This window comes from Gekko japonicus, unplaced genomic scaffold (assembly GCF_001447785.1).
Source record: "Gekko japonicus isolate JY-2015 unplaced genomic scaffold, Gekko_japonicus_V1.1 scaffold1677, whole genome shotgun sequence".
NCBI classification, from domain to species: domain Eukaryota; kingdom Metazoa; phylum Chordata; class Lepidosauria; order Squamata; family Gekkonidae; genus Gekko; species Gekko japonicus.
Genome location: NW_015173722.1, coordinates 312,149 through 327,821, shown reverse-complemented (window position 1 = coordinate 327,821; position 15,673 = coordinate 312,149).

Below are 15,673 nucleotides of genomic sequence, written 5' to 3'. Positions count from 1 at the left end.
TTAACAAGACATCTGTTCTTAACCACACACAAATGCAGTTTGTTTACGAAAGCTTTGGTGGCATACCTTAGCAGCTTGGCCACACACGTCCTTGAGGACAAACTATATAACAGCTCCCGGAAAATCTGCCGCAACTAATGAACTCCGGCTGTGAAAGCCTTCGACGAAACTATATAAGTGTTGGAAACAAATGTGATCCCATCCCTTCGTTGAGCCTCCTTGATTTTTATTGGAGAGAACTGTGTATGCAATTACCTTGGAGTACTCTCTGTGTCAAGTACTCCATCTGTGTATGCCTTTACCTCTCCCACTGAAACCAGCTGTGGTGGGCAGACGCCCCCTTGTCTAGTCCCCATTGATTTCACTGACAGATGCTTAACATTCTCCCTTTAAAATCGAGAGGGCTTGGACTGGGTTTGTTTCTTTCTTTATTTATTTTTCGTATTTGTATCCTGCCCATCCCGTGAGCTAGCTCAGGGCGGGTCACATCATCTCAAATGCTACAATAAGGTTTACAACACAATAAAACATTTACATTTATAAAGATTTTAAATCAGTAGTTATAGCTGCTGGTGCAAATTCTGACCCATTACTACTGATTGTTATGGCCGGTTGCTGGCAGATGGGTGGCCAATAGGTAGGAGACAGCAACCTTGGGGAGGCCGTATGTGGGCGCCCGCTCCCTCAACCAAAAGCCTTAGGGTCTTTAATACCAAATATTATATCTTTCGTGGGAGCCAAAGAAATGGGGATTGCGTCCTAACTGGCTGGTTCAGTTTCAACTGTTGGACTGTCATCAAGCCAGTGCTGGTAGAGGGCTGGTTCCTTGTCTGGCCAGGGTTAAGAACTGGAGGTCCAAACCCAGGAAGTCATGCATCCTTCCTCCCCACAGTCTCATATTTCCCTGGAGCAAATTCTTCCCTCCTTGCTTATGCATGGTTAAGCAGTTCTTTGGGACTGTGGTTTAAAAGTTAACAAGGGATCTTGTTAAACCAGGATCTGAAACTGTGTTTTCAAGGGACTTCCACATTTTGAATTTAGGCAGTCCTCAATCAGTGCTGACCATGCAGTTAAAGGACAGGTCGGAAAGGGCACAGAATAGGATGGGGTGTTTTTTTAATATAATAGGTGTGTACATTGAAAACAAAGACAAACATGGCAAACCTAACTCTCTAACCACTAACCCGTGACCCTCTGTGCCAGTCAAGCAAATGGTTTTCTTACGTTTGTAGTTTCAGTAAATGTCGTAAGCTTGAAAAATCTCCCTTTTGAAAATCCTCACCATTTTTTCCTTAGAAGTTCTTACCTCACTTTCCCCTATCCAGTTAATATAGTCCAGTCAAAATGACTTTTTAAATAGACTCTGTATTCTGAACAAGGGCCACGGTGGCTCAGAGGTTAATACACTGAGCTGCAGACCGGAAGGTCTGTAGTTCAGCAGTTCGAGACCCTAGAGCCACGTAAAGGAGTGAGTTTCCGTCTCCGGCCCCAGCTCCTGCCAACCTAGCAGTTCGAAAGCAAGACATTACAAGTAGATAAATAGGTACGACTTCAGTGGGAAGGTAACAGCGTTCCGTGCACCTCAGCGTTTAATCATGCCGGCCACATGACCATGGAAACATCTTCGGACAGCGCTGGCTCTTCAGCTGGGAAACGGAGATGAGCACCGCCCCCTAGAATCGGATTCGACTAGCTGTCGAGCAAGGGAAACCTTTATCTATTCTGAGCAGGTACTCATTGGCTTTAATCATTTAAGTTTGTGAATTCTTGGCCGGGGGGGGGTTGAATTTGTTGGGAAAGTTTACAGGAGTTGCAGGTAAACAGATCTCTGATCAGATGGTTACAAAATCGACACCAGTTTTGACACTGTTGGAGAAAACAAATAGAACAGGAGTCTCTACCATGGTGCCCGTGGGGGCCCTGTTGTCTGCCAACACCTTTTCTGGAGCCCACCAAAGTGTTTTTCGAAAGTGGGAGGGGCCAGATGGGGCTTTTGCCCAGCAAGGCTTCTGATTGGCCATTGGGGATCTGATTGGCTGTGCCTATTCAAAAAGACATTGCTTCAGCAGCAGCTGCCACCACAAGACAAGGATCTTAACTCTGTGACTAAAGGTAAGCTAGTGGCTGGCTCCACCTCCCACGGCAGCCATTTTGTGGCAGGGCTACCATGCTGTGTCAGGATCCCAAAGGTGTCTTCAGGCTTTAAAGGTGGGCGGCCCCTGAAATAGAACAACATAAATCCTTAGCAAGGTGTAGCTCATTTTATAGTGCTGGTCATTTTAAGATCTAGTTCATACAAAGTCATTTGTCAAAAGATCTCAAACATTTAGGGGCAGAAACTGGGCCCAGAATGTTTGGTGGGTTTTTTTTAATTCGACATACCTGTTGCACGCTGGAAGCTAATATTGATAAAAGAGCATAATAACAGAAGCATAATATTGCCTAAATGAAATGACAGTGCAATGGATATGAAATTGCAGCTAGCTCTCTAACAGGGCGTTACGTATTCCAGTTAGACTGTCTGATAGAAGTGTCATAGAAGGCCAGTTTGGTGTAGTGGTTAAGTGTGCGGACTCTAATCTGGGAGAACCGGGTTTGATTCCCCACTCCTCCACTTGCACCTGCTGATGTGACCTTGGGTCAGTCACAAGCTCTGGCACAGCTGTCCTTGAAAAAGAGCAGTTTCTGTCAAGAGTTCTCTCAGCCCCACCCACCTCACAGGGGGTGTCTGTTGTGGGGAGGGGAAGGGAAAGGAGTTTGTAAGCCGCTCTGAGACTCCAAGTGAAGGGCGGGGTATAAATCCAATCTCTTCTTCTCTCTCCCATTTGCTTCTTGTTCTCAGGTGAAAGCAAAAAACTGGCAAATGTGTATTTGTTCTCCGGAGGTTGGGAAGTGCGCTGCTGCTGGGAAAATGCCCCCCATCCTGAGCCCTTCCCGACAGCCTAGTCTCTGCCCCCAGGGGTTTTTGAAAGTGTTTGGTGACATTGATTGTGCTTCACCGGCTACGGGGACAGCAACCTTCCCATGTTCAGAGGAGAGATGTTCACCCAAAAGAATGTGCTTTTCACTCTGTTTTGCTTATAGCAGAACATCTTCATTGTCTACAAGGGAAAGACCTGTCTGGTGCAACAAGCGCTTCACTTGAAAGACACCATGGTTTCCTTGTCTAGAACCATCCCCTGAGTGAAGCTTCTTGTTGTATCAGTGTTGACAACAATGTTGTCTGTTCACAAGTAAGTCAACCGAAGATTCAAGACCTGCCACAATTGGTACTAAAATGGACTTTGGAAAATCTAATAATGTCTGCCCAATTCCTGAGGGTGTTCGTTTGATACCAGGATGCGGTTCTCTGACCATGGTTTCATATCAGGCTATTGCGGAGGCTCTGGCATTAGGCAGCCCAACAATGACATCGGATGATCTTCGTTCCATTCTTTTACATAAAAATAGTTTTAATGGCAGAAATTGCCGTCAGGTTGCAGCTTACTTATCGTGACCCTGTAAGGTTTTCGATAGGGCCACGGTGGCTCAGTGGTTAGGACGCTTAGCTGCAGACTGAAAGGTTGTTAGCTCGGCAGTTCGAGACCCTAGTGCTGTGTGATGGAGTGAGCTCCTGTCTCTGGCCCTAGCTCCTGCCAACCTAGGAGTTCGAAAGCAAGGAATTGCAAGTAGATAAATAGGTACATAAGAACATAAGAGACGCCAATGTTGGATCCGGCCAGTGGCCCATCCAGTCCAACACTCTTGTCACACAGTGGCCAGAAATACCAGGTGCCCTCAGGAGGTCCAGCAGTGGGGCCAGGACATTAGAAGCCCTCTCACTGTTGGGTCCCCCAAGCACCAAGGTACCGCTCCGGTGGGAAGGTAGCAGCATTCCATGTGCCTCGGCGTCTAGTCATGCTGGCCACATGACCATGGAAACGTCTTCGGACAGTGCTGGCTCTTCGGCTTGGAAACGGTGAGCACCGCCCCCTGGGGTCGGATTCAGCTTGCTTTCAAGCAAGGGGAACCTTTAACTTTACCTCCACTTCTTGCCTTGACCCAACATGACTCCCCTTACAATTGCAAAACCGCAACACTAGCTGCTGCTCAGTTTCCCGCATATAGAGGTTCTAGCTTCCTGTTTTCATCGGCCTGCTAGAATTAGCCATTCTTCTTCCTTTAAGGAAACTGCTAAGACGGGTGCTGACTGATTGTCTTGGCAGCAGCCATCTTTATATAGCATAAGTGGAGTTTGAAAGAGAGGGTCCAAAATGCCTTTTTATGAGTGTTTGAAGGTTTGGTGGACTCTTCATTGTAACTGTTGAGTGGACCAGGACATGATTTAAGAGAAGCTCACTTCATTTGTTGTTAGTCTGATTTCCTTTCTTAGTCCTTATCAGAAACTAAAACAACTATGGTTGCCACATCCAGGGTGGGAAACCCCTGGACATTTGGGGTGGAACCTAGGGAGGGCAGGGACCTCATTTTCACCAGGGGAGCTGATCTCTGTAGGCTGGAGAGGAGCTGTAATTCCAGGGGGTCCCCAGGTCCCACCTGGAGGTTGGCATCTCTAATTAAAACAACACATGGCCAGTATTCACTCATGCTTGGTCCCATGATGCCACCCTCCCTCTGTTTCCATCCCCTTTATTTGTTTTGGGGCAGGAATTTGTCTTCATTGTAATGCTCCGAACTTGGGTTCCCCTCTGCATCCCCCCACCTCCTTATCCATCCCCTTCCTTAAGTCCTCTGGAAAGAGTTCACCTTTGTCCTTTTCTTGCTTTGTCTCTGGGCTGGAGCAAATACTGGCTTATCCTAATAGGCCTCATAGAGTTGAAGGGCTGATTCGTTGATAGGTCTTGCTTTTGAAGGCCAGCCTTTGGAGAGGGCTTCCTACCTTCTTTTAGCCCCATGATTGCTCCCTACTCCAGGGATCGTTTCCTAGAAAAGAGCTAGGGGAACTCATTAGCATAACTCATTAGCATATATCACACCCCCTGACATCACCGGAATGTGTCATAAGGCCACACCCCCTGACATCACCGGAAGTGTGTCATAAGGCCACACCCACCACTCAGTTAGTCTTCGTCTTAAAGGTTAGTCTTAAAGGTGCTATTTGTTAGTCTTAAAGGTGCTATTTGTACTCTTGGACTATTTTGCAGCAACAGACTAACACAGCTAATTCCTCCCTAGCACTGCATCAGCCTACTATTGTAAGGTAAGCACAAATGGAAAACCATATAGGCAGGGGTCGTTTCATAGAAAAAGAGCTAGGGGAACTCATTAGCATAACTCATTAGCATATGCCACACCCCCTGACATCACCGGAAGTGTGTCATAAGGCCACACCCCCTGACATCACCGGAAGTGTGTCATAAGGCCACACACCCTGCCCCCAACGGTCCTGGCCGCCGCCGCCGGCCTTGCAGCTCCACTGCCGAGCCCCATGAGGGACCTGGCGGTGGACCTGCAAGGCCGGCGGGAGTGCAAGGAAGCCCCGCAAAGGCCCTCCCTGGCCCCAGGCGGGCGCGGGGCTTCGTCATGTGCCCCGCCCCCCATACCTCACCCAGGGGAACTGCGATCCCCCGCGATCCCCCCCCAAATGACCCCTGCATATTGGTGAGATTGTCTTATCCCTGCCAATCAACCAGCCAGTGACTACGTTGGTGCCCAGCTGATCAGCGGGCAGGGCTCCCATCACAACCAGAACATGGCCACCACAACCAGAACATGGCCAACAACATGGCTTCCTGGGGCCCCACAGCTCCCCCCCCCAACCGCAGTGAGCATCAGAAGTGTCTCACCCTTTGGCATTTATTCTGCTTATGTTGCTCATGGACATGGATACCCTTATAGACACAAGCAAAGACAATACCCAGAAAGACACGCGCTGTCATTGTTTTCATCTGCGGTGTTGATTTCCCCTTGTGAATGGCTTTACAGATGAGAAGGGCCTATCTGATCTCCAGACAAGAGAGATCCCCTGGAGATAACAGCTGCATTGGAGGAAGGACATTATACCCCACTGAGATCCGTCCCCACCTTCAAATCTCTAGGCACTTCCCATTTTGAGTTGGTGACCCCAAGGGGGTTATGAGAATTGCTGTGAAGAAGAAAGGCCCGGAAGCCTTTGCTTTGCATACAGAAGAGACTTCTGGGTTCTTTGGATCTTGGCCAACTGTTACAAAAGTAGTTTGACGCTAATTATAATTCTGGAGGAACAGATTAATAACAGGGGCTGTCAAAAGCATTTCCTTTTCTTGGATGAGATGCCGTACAAGTTGTGTCTTCGGGATAACTGCCTTCCAAGAAGCTGCGTAGCACCTCTTTTGCGTTTGTTTAGTGTGCTTGTGAGTCTAGAGGCCTGAATCTTCCTTCCCTGTGGTAATTCAGCCCCAATGCATTCATAATCTAATGGCCACCTCCTGCGGATTTCAGTGGGAAAAGGGTTGAATGGGCCATTTCATTGGTCTTTGCAAAAAAGATTTAAGATTACTGCACAGGGCTGAAAGTCTGTTTATTTCCGACTCTTTGCGACCCCATGGACCAGATCCCGCCAGGCCCTCCTGTCTTCCGCCGTCCTCCGAAGTTTGCTCAATTTCATGTTCGTTGCATCTATGACACTGTCTAACCATCTCATCCTTTGCCGTCCCCATCTTCTTTGACCTTCAATCTTTCCCAGCATCAGGGTCTTCTCCAGTGAGTGCTCCCTTCTCATTGGGTGGCCAAAGTATTTGAGCTTCAGTTTCATTATCTGGCCTTCCAGGGAACAGTCAGGCTCGATTTCTTTTAGGATTGACTGATTGGATCGACTGTGCTGCTGCGGGAGGCGGAGCCAGTCAAAATGACAGGGAGCAAGGTTATGCATACGGGCTCTTTTTGTAGCAGGTACTCATTTGCATATTAAGCGACACACCCCCTAATGTAGCCAATCCTCCAAGAGCTTACAGTAGCTCCTGTAAGAAGAGCTCTGTAAGCTCTTGGAGGATTGGCTACATTAGGGGTGTGTGGCCTAATATGCAAAGGAGTTCCTGCTACAAAAAGAGCCACAACAAGAAGAGGCATTGCACTTTTTCAAGGCCTTAAAATAACGGATAGTTGGCGCTGGGAGAAGAGGGAAATGCAGGTTCATTGTTCCCGCCTGTTGTTCCTCTGCAGCTTTTGGCTGGGCTGCGGAACACTGCAGAAGACATCTCGCGCTTCCAGATAGCGCAGCAGTATATCGTGCTGCTGATCAAGTTTAACCACATTTCAAAAGGGGTCAAATGCAGCCTGTAATTTAAAAGATCACAAGAAGGCAAAGTGCTATAAGGTTTATTGGTTATTTTTTAAAAAAATAAATAAATAAGACCGTACCCCTTTCCTAAGCAGAGCCTTGGAAAAAGGGGTCTATGAATGAATGAATGAATGAATGAATGAATGAATGAATGAATGAATGAATGAATGAATGAATGAATGAATGAATGAATGAATGAATGAATGAATGAATGAATGAATGAATGAATGAATGAATGAATGAATGAATGAATGAATGAATGAATGAATGAATGAATGACTGCCATAAAGCACAGTATAGTATAAAAGAATAAAATATAGTACCAAAAGGAACGGTACCAGTTAAAATCAAACAGTCCTGGCCCTAGTGACAACCATCCTGCTGATGCACTTCTACCACCAAGGAACAAAATTTCGCGATCTGATGGAGGGCTGTATGTTCAAGATTAAGAAACAAGTTCTCCATCTTGTCCTGATCCGAAGTGCCTGCCAGAAGGGGATTAATAAGTTTAGCACGAGCCTCTTCAAATAACGGGCATCTCAGGAACACGTGTTCCTGGGATTCGATCTCCCCCAATGCACATAAGCATAGCCTCTCCAATCGGGGAATTTTTTAAAATTTACCCTCGAGAACTGCAGAGGGTAAGGCCGAGCATCTAGCCAGTGTATATGCCCTCCTGAGTTTACGGGACTCCAAAACTTTAAGATATGGGGCCTGCGCAACGATGTATTTGTTACTAATTGGCGCTATAAATGTTGGGGAGAAAAAGGGGTCTACTATTTAAATTACTAGATGCTGTTGATCTGTATGGAAGTGAAAGCCGGTTCCTGGTATTCTGCGGCACCCTAAGAAGAAAAGTCAGCAAGAGCCCATGGAAATGTGTGTGCAAACTGTGCTGTCAAGTCACAGCCAATTTCTGGCAGCCCCCGCAAGGAGCTTCCAAGGCAAGTGAGAAGCGGAGGTGGTTTGCCATTGCCTTCCTTGGCAGAGTCTTCCTTGAAAGTCTCCCTTCCAAGTTCTGACCCTGCTTAGCTTCTGAGATCCGATGAGATCGGGCTGTACCATGCTGCCTTCCCTGCAGTTGTTGTTCAGTCGCACAGTCGAGTCTGACTCTTCACAACCCCATGGACCAGATCACGCCAGGCCCTCCTGTCTTCCATTGTCCTCCGGAGTTTGCTCAGCTTCATGTTCGTTGCATCGGTAACACTGTCTAACCATCTCATCCTTTGCCGTCCCCCTCTTCTTTTACCTTCAGTCTTTCCCAGCATCAGGGTCTTCTTCAGTGAGTGCCCCCTTCTCATCGGGTGGCCAAAGTATCTGAGCTTCAGTATCTGTCCTTCCAGGGAACAGAGTTGAGTTCTTTTAGGACTGACTGATTTGATCGCCTTGCAGTCCAAGGGACTCTCAAGAGTCTTATCTAGCACCATGATGGTATGGTATGGTATGATTATGTGCAGTAGCAACTGTAAATTAATGTATTGTGTGTGTGTGTGTGTAAAGTGCCATCTAGTTGCAGCTGACATGGCAACCCCAGCAAGGGGCTTCCAAGACAAATAAGAAGCAGAGGTGGTCTGCCATTGCCTTTCTCTGCAGAGTCTTCCTTGGTGGTCTCCCTTCCAAGTACCGACTCGGCTTTGCTTCCAAGATCTGATGAGATCAGGCTATACTATGCCACCTTCCCTCCCATGGAAATAAAGGTAAAGGTTCCCTTGCTCGAAAGCCAGTCGAGTCCGACTCTAGGGTTGCAGTGCTCATCTCCGTTTCAAAGCCGAAGAGCCAGCGCTGTCCGAAGACTAGAGACGGGAGCTCACTCCGTCATGCGGCACACTCAGGTCTCGAACTGCTGAACTACTGACCTTCCACAGCCTGCAGTTCAGCGTCTTAACCACTTGAGCCACCGCAGCTCCACATTTCCCATGGAAATAGGGAACCATTATTAATGGCTGGGATCCTTTACAAGAGTAGGAAGCAGGATAATGGTCCAAGTACTGTTGGAAGGGGGGAGCCAGGGCAGAAGGTGTCACTGGGAGAGAATGAGGAATATTTGCTGGTAGTGGGAAGAATGAACCCCAAGTTCTCATCCTGCAGGTGAGATTAAACAGTGGGGTGGAACCTACTCTTATCCTACTTCTCCACTGAGCAAAGTTTTGTCTATTTATTAATATATTGTTGTACCCCGCCTTTCCTTTTGGGCTCAAGTCGGAAGCCTTCCTCCAGGCTAAGAAGAGTCTTCCTCCAAGTGAAGTGGCTCTCCTGGTGGAGGACCAGCCACTGAACTTGGAGGAAGACTCCTTAGCCTCGAGAAGGCTACCTGGAGGATAGTTGGATCCACCCCAGCCTTTTTTGTGGGTAATACCACTTATATGTACTTTTCAGATTGCTCCAGCAGCTCCTCTGACGGGGGTTCTTGAGGTCATATAAATTCAGTTGTCTTGCAGAGGGCACGGCTGAACAATTTGCAAAAGGCCACTCCAAGTGATTCCATGGTAAAGATGACATTTGAAGAGAGACGTTCCTAGTTCACAGCGCTTTTCTTTAAACCCATTGTCTTACACCAGATGTTCTCATGCGCCTGCACTTATTCTATAGGTAAAGGTCTTCTTCACCCAAAGAGTGATTAACACGTGGAATTCACTGCCACAAGAAGTGGTGGTGGCTACAAGCCCAGACAGCTTCAAGAGGGAATTGGATAAACATATAGAGCAGAGGTCCATCAGTGGCTATTAGCCACAAGGTATAGCGGAAAAGTCTAAGTCTGGGGCAGTGGTGCTCTGTTGCTTGGGGACAACAGTGGGAGGGCTTCTGGAGTTCTGGCCCCACTGGTGGGCCTCCTGATGGCACCTGGGTTTTGGCCACTGTGTGACACAGAGAGCTGGACTGGATGGGCCTTTGGCCTGATCCAACATGGCTTCTCTTATGGCATCCCGCCTCTCCATCTGGTGTGCATGGAAGAGAGAGAAGAGAGGAAGGAGACAGAAGGAAGTTGCTTTTCCCTAAAAGTGCTGATCTACACTTCAAAAGGATTCTCAGTGACAATAAACAGGGAAGATGCTTAGGGTCTGCCTATCTGCCTGCAACTCTGTGGTCACTTGCTTCTGGAGGCTGAGACACTGGGACATCACATCTGGTACTTCCAAGAGCAACAAGGCTTCTTCCCTGTGTTCACTGACAGCTGCCCAGATCTGCATTTGCAGGAGGATGCAGCTGTGGTAGCCGCAGATTGGGCAGCGTGCCACGGGGAAGCGCAGACGGTCAGCAGGCTAGGCAGGGGTCATTTCCTACAGGAGCGGAGCTCCAGCAGTAAAGAGCCCAGGGGGCGGGCACATGCAACAAGCCCCACCCCCTGCTCCCAGCAGCCCTCGGTCAGAGCAAGAAGCAGCCAGGTTAGCTGCAGAGCCTCCCCCCCCCGGCCTCTCGGTCCAAAACAGTCCAGTGGCACCTTTAAGACCAAGTTTTATTCAGGCACAAGCTCTCCCTCCTCTGCGAGGACAGATCTGCACATTTCCCCCCTCCCCCCAATAGCTAGCAATCCAAAACAGTCCAGTGGAGCCTGAGCGGTGGGTGTTGCCTTCTGACACGCTTCCGGTGATGTCAGGGGTGTGGCATGTGCAAATGAGTTATGCTAATGAGCTCCAGCACCTCTTTTTCTACGAAAGGACCACTGAGCCTAGGCAAGGGAGCAATGGCTGTTTGGGGCCAGGGCATGGGCCGTGGAGAACGCGAGCCAGCTAAGGCACGGGGAACACAAAGAGCTTAGCAGAGGAACTCCAGGAAGAGGAAAGGGCTGGAGTTAGAAGGCCCAGGAGCAGAAAGGGAACTCAAGCCAGCCAGGAGAGGGAAGAGGGGTGAAGAAGAAGAAGCTGGAGAGGGAGGAGAGTTGTCCCAGGGAGGTTGCTAGGCCAAGAGGCAGGCTGCAGTCCGGCGCCTCTTCCCCTTCGTGATTTTTTGTAACCTTGAGGTGGAGGTGAAGATAAGCACAGCCTCAGGTACCTGGAACAGTCAACTGGAAAGAAAAACCATCTGTGCGAGGAAGCCGCGACGGGCAGGCTGGTGCTTTCAAGACCCCACGGACCCCAGGTACGATGTTCCCGTGCCCCCCCCCAAGTGGGCATCACCAGGGGTCATTTCCTGTGGGAGCGCACAGGAGCGGAGCTCCGGCAGTAAAGAGCCCAGGGGGCGGGCACATGCAGCAAGCCCCGCCCCCTGCTCCCAGCAGCCCTCAGTAACAGCAAGAAGCAGCCAGGTAAGTTGCAGAGCTCCCCTGGCCCCCCCAGTCCAAAACAGTCCAGTGGCACCTTTAAGACCAAGTTTTATTCAGGTACAAGCCGTCCCTCCTCTGTGAGGACAGATCTGCATGTTGTCCCCCCCCCCCATAGCTAGCAATCCAAAACAGTCAGGTGGAGCCTGAGCGGTGGGTGTTGCCTTCTGACACACTTCCGGTGATGTCAGGGGGTGTGGCATATGCAAATAAGTTACGCTAATGAGTTATGCTAATGAGCTCCTGCACCTCTTTTTCTGCGAAATGACCCCTGGGCATCACAGTTCTATTTATTGACACACAGAGACACACACACACCCCTCACATGCATCACTGAACCAGAAACAGAGTTAAAATACATCCAGGACATTAAAAAAACAAACAATTAAAACATGGTTTAGGAAGGAAAGATCGTTGAGGGGATGCCAAATGAAATACAAAAAGTCCTCACCCACTGGTGAAGAAGAGACTGGCCACAGGGGGGGACAGGCGGGTCGCCCTGAGGAGAGAGAGAATTCCAGAGCTTTGGTGCCATGACAAAGAAAGCCCTCTCCCAGGTTCTTCTGACCCGCCTGCTCTCAGAAGGAGGGGCACCCAAAGTATGGCATCCAAAGATGACCAAAGTGGTCGGGCGGGTTCATAAGTGAGCTTGCCGTCTTCCAGGTGGCGGCTGGAGATCTCCTAGGATTACAATTGATCTCTAGGTGCAAGAGATGAGTTCTGTAGTGTATTCAATAGCTAACATTGAATGCCTATGTGGTAAACCAGCTCATTGCCATCTCATGTTAAGCTACAGCCTGGGCTAGGATCCTAATGTAACCAATAGGAGCACTAGCCAAGGACGTGTCATCCAATCACCTCGCAGAGCGGGATCGCTTGTGATTGGCCATTATCTCTTCAACCTGATAGGTTGTTATTTGTACAGTGGGTGTGGCTACATTAGCCGGGAATGTTTAAATACAGAGCAGCCAGTGTATGAACTTCGATGGGTTCTGGCTGGCGATTGTTGTACCGTGTTGGAGAAGTAACGAAGCTGAAGAATAAAGGCCGCATTCTTGCTGAATCACTCTCCGACTCTGTTAAGTTCGTGACTTAACAAGTTCCCCTGGAGAAAATGGCTGTTTTGGAAGGTGGACTCTAGGGGTTATACCCCCATTAAAGTCCCTCCCCTCCCCAAACCCTGCCCTCCTCAGATGCCACCCCCCCAAAAAAAATCTCCAGGAATTTTCCAACCTGGAGCTGACAACTGTATTCATAAGGGCGTAGGCGGGACTTTTGGTATGTTGGTCCCAAACAGTGTTAGGGTTGCCACACACAAACACACACACCCATTTGGCAGGGGTTATCCTCTTTCTGGGGGGTTCTACCCGCCCCCTGGAGCTGCGGTGGCTCAAGTGGTTAAGCCGCTGAACTGCAGGCTGTGGAAGGTCAGTAGTTCAGCAGTTCGAGACCCAAGTGTGCCGCATGATGGAGTGAGCTCCCGTCTCTAGTTCCAGCTCCTGCCAACCTAGCAGTTTGAAAGCAAGAAATTGCAAGTAGATAAACAGGTACCACTTTGGTGGGAAGGTAACAGTGTTCCGTGCGCCTTGGTGTTTAGTCATGCTGGCCACATGACCACGGAAACGTCTTCAGACAGCGCTGGCTCTTCGGCTTTGAAACGGAGATGAGCACCGCACAACCCTAGAGTCGGACTCGACTGGCTTTCGAGCAAGGGAACCTTTACCTTTACCCGCCCCCTGGACAGCTGGCCGACAGGGGAAGCCCTTCCCCCAAGCCCCAACACCCACAACCACCCCTCTCCCTTTTCTCTTGAGAGAGATGGGCGGCTACGGGCTGTGCGCCCGACCCCTTTAACTGCTCGCAGCCAGCGGGACAGGGCCCCACGCGCCCGATCTCCAAGCAACAATGCCACTTGGAGATCGGGCAGGTGGGGCCCTCAGCTGGGGGCACTTTTAAAGGGACCCCTTTAAGTACTCACAGCCGGCGGGACCGTCCCCCATGGGGGCGGGGCTTGGAGCCAAGACGTCCCCAGCATGACACCATCACGTTGGGGACGCCCCACTCCCTCCAGGAAGGCCCCCCCCAAAGTCCCCCGCCAGGGACGAAGATTGACCTGGCAACCCTAAACAGTACAGGGCTTTAAAGGTGAACACCAATACCTTGAATTGTACCCAGAAACCAATTGGGAGCCAGTGTAGATGGGCCAGGACTGGACGGATATGTTCCCTGTGACTCACATCAGTCAGCATCCTGGTTGCGGCCTTCAGTACCGACTGACGTTTCTGAACACTTCTCAAGGGCAGCCCCATGTAGAGCACACTGCAGTAATCTAATCTGAACTAGATAAATCCTGGCCTGCTCTAGTAAGATCGTTGTTACAAGATGCTGCCTGTTTTGTTACCCTTTTACCACCTGTCTTGAACATGGAAAGTGCAAAAGAGCTTTGGCAAGCATCTGCATGCAGAGGTTTCCAAAGCAGCTTAGAAAATACTGGACACCAATACACAGGTGAAATTTTGTTGGCCTTAAATGGAAGCTTTCCTCCATATACTTATTGCTAGCTCGGTCAGGTTACTTCTGCTTGTCCAAACATATCTTCTCTAATGTAAAAGGACAAATTTCCATCTGTTTATACTGGGCAAGCCTGACTAGAGTTTTCATGACCTGCAAGTGTCATGCCAGTTTTATTTAAATAAATGTGGGTTTCTGTTTGGTTCTTTCCAAAACAAGCGCTAACCATGACAACATAATAAAACATTGAGCCCGTTAAAAGGTATTGCATTCCTCAAACTATTAAGCAATTCTAGGATTACTACCTGCTGTTGTCTGGGGGGGGGGCAGTGGGGGAGGGGAGTGTTAAATCACACCCTACTTAAATTCGGCAAGTTCTTTGAATGTGATTAGGGTTTTGTTGGAGAGGCCTATTTGCTGAAAGTCATCCTCCAGTAGAGGAATGTGTAGACTTCTGTCATGTGTATGTTTATTTTCCAAGGCACAGAGTTAACTTTTGGGGTGATTTATACGAGCGGATAAATCACAGTGGAATATTCCCCAAACTGTGCCAACCCGTAGGAGGCATCCACACACCCCCCATCAAAAACTACCTGACCATGGAAATCAAGCATTTCAGCCAAGTGGTTCTAGCCTAGCCTTCTTCATAATGCACTGCATTTCTGTTTGCAGGGAGTTGTTGGGTGTGTGTGTGTGTGTGTGTGTGTGAGAGAGAGAGAGAGAGAGAGAGAGAGAGAGGACGATGGATATAAGAGTCTGAAATAGTACAGCCTTTTTAGAATCCTAGACTCTTAGAGTCCCAGAGTTGGAAGGGGCCATACAACCCCCTGCTCAATGCAAGTTCAGCCCAGAGCAAACAAACGTTTGTCCAGCCGCTGCTTACAGACTGCCGGTGAAGGGGAGCTCACCACCTCCCTAGGCAGCTGACTCTACTGTTGAACAACTCTTCCTGTCAATAAGTTTTTCCTAAGATTCAGCCGGTACCTTCCCATCCTTAGTTTAAACCCATGATTGCGAGTTCTCTCCTCTGCTGCCAACAGGAACGGCTCCCAGCCCTCCTCAGACTGACAGCCCTGACTTGTCTGACTTAGAGCCTAAAATGCCTAGTCAGCAAAAATAAATCTGCATGTAGACGGAGTACTTGCCTATACAGAGGTGTATGCCAACTTCAGCATATGGGTTATATAAGCATTTTGGATTGGGGCCATAAGCAATGTAAAAGCAAGGCTGATGTCCAGGTGTGGCATTTCCTTTATTTGTTAACCAGGGCTTTTTTTGTAGAAAAAGCCCAGCAGAAACATATTAGCATATTAGGCCACACCCCTGACAGCACAGCTCATTAACACATTAGGCCGCACCCCCATGTTACCAGAACTGTGGTCATCCAGCCACACTCACCTTTTGCTTCTTATTCTGTTTACCTTGTTTGTTGTCAAAACCCAGAGGGTTTTTTTTGTAACAGGGACTCCTTTGCATGTTAGGTCACACATGCCTACTGTAGCCAATCCTAATTAGTTTCTGCTGTCAGGCGTGGCCTATTATGCTAATGAGTTCTTGCTGGGTGTGGCCAACTCAGGAGCCAGCGGGAACTCCGTTCCTGTGCGTTCCTGCCCCAAAATAGCCCTGTTGTTAACAAGGACTGTAGC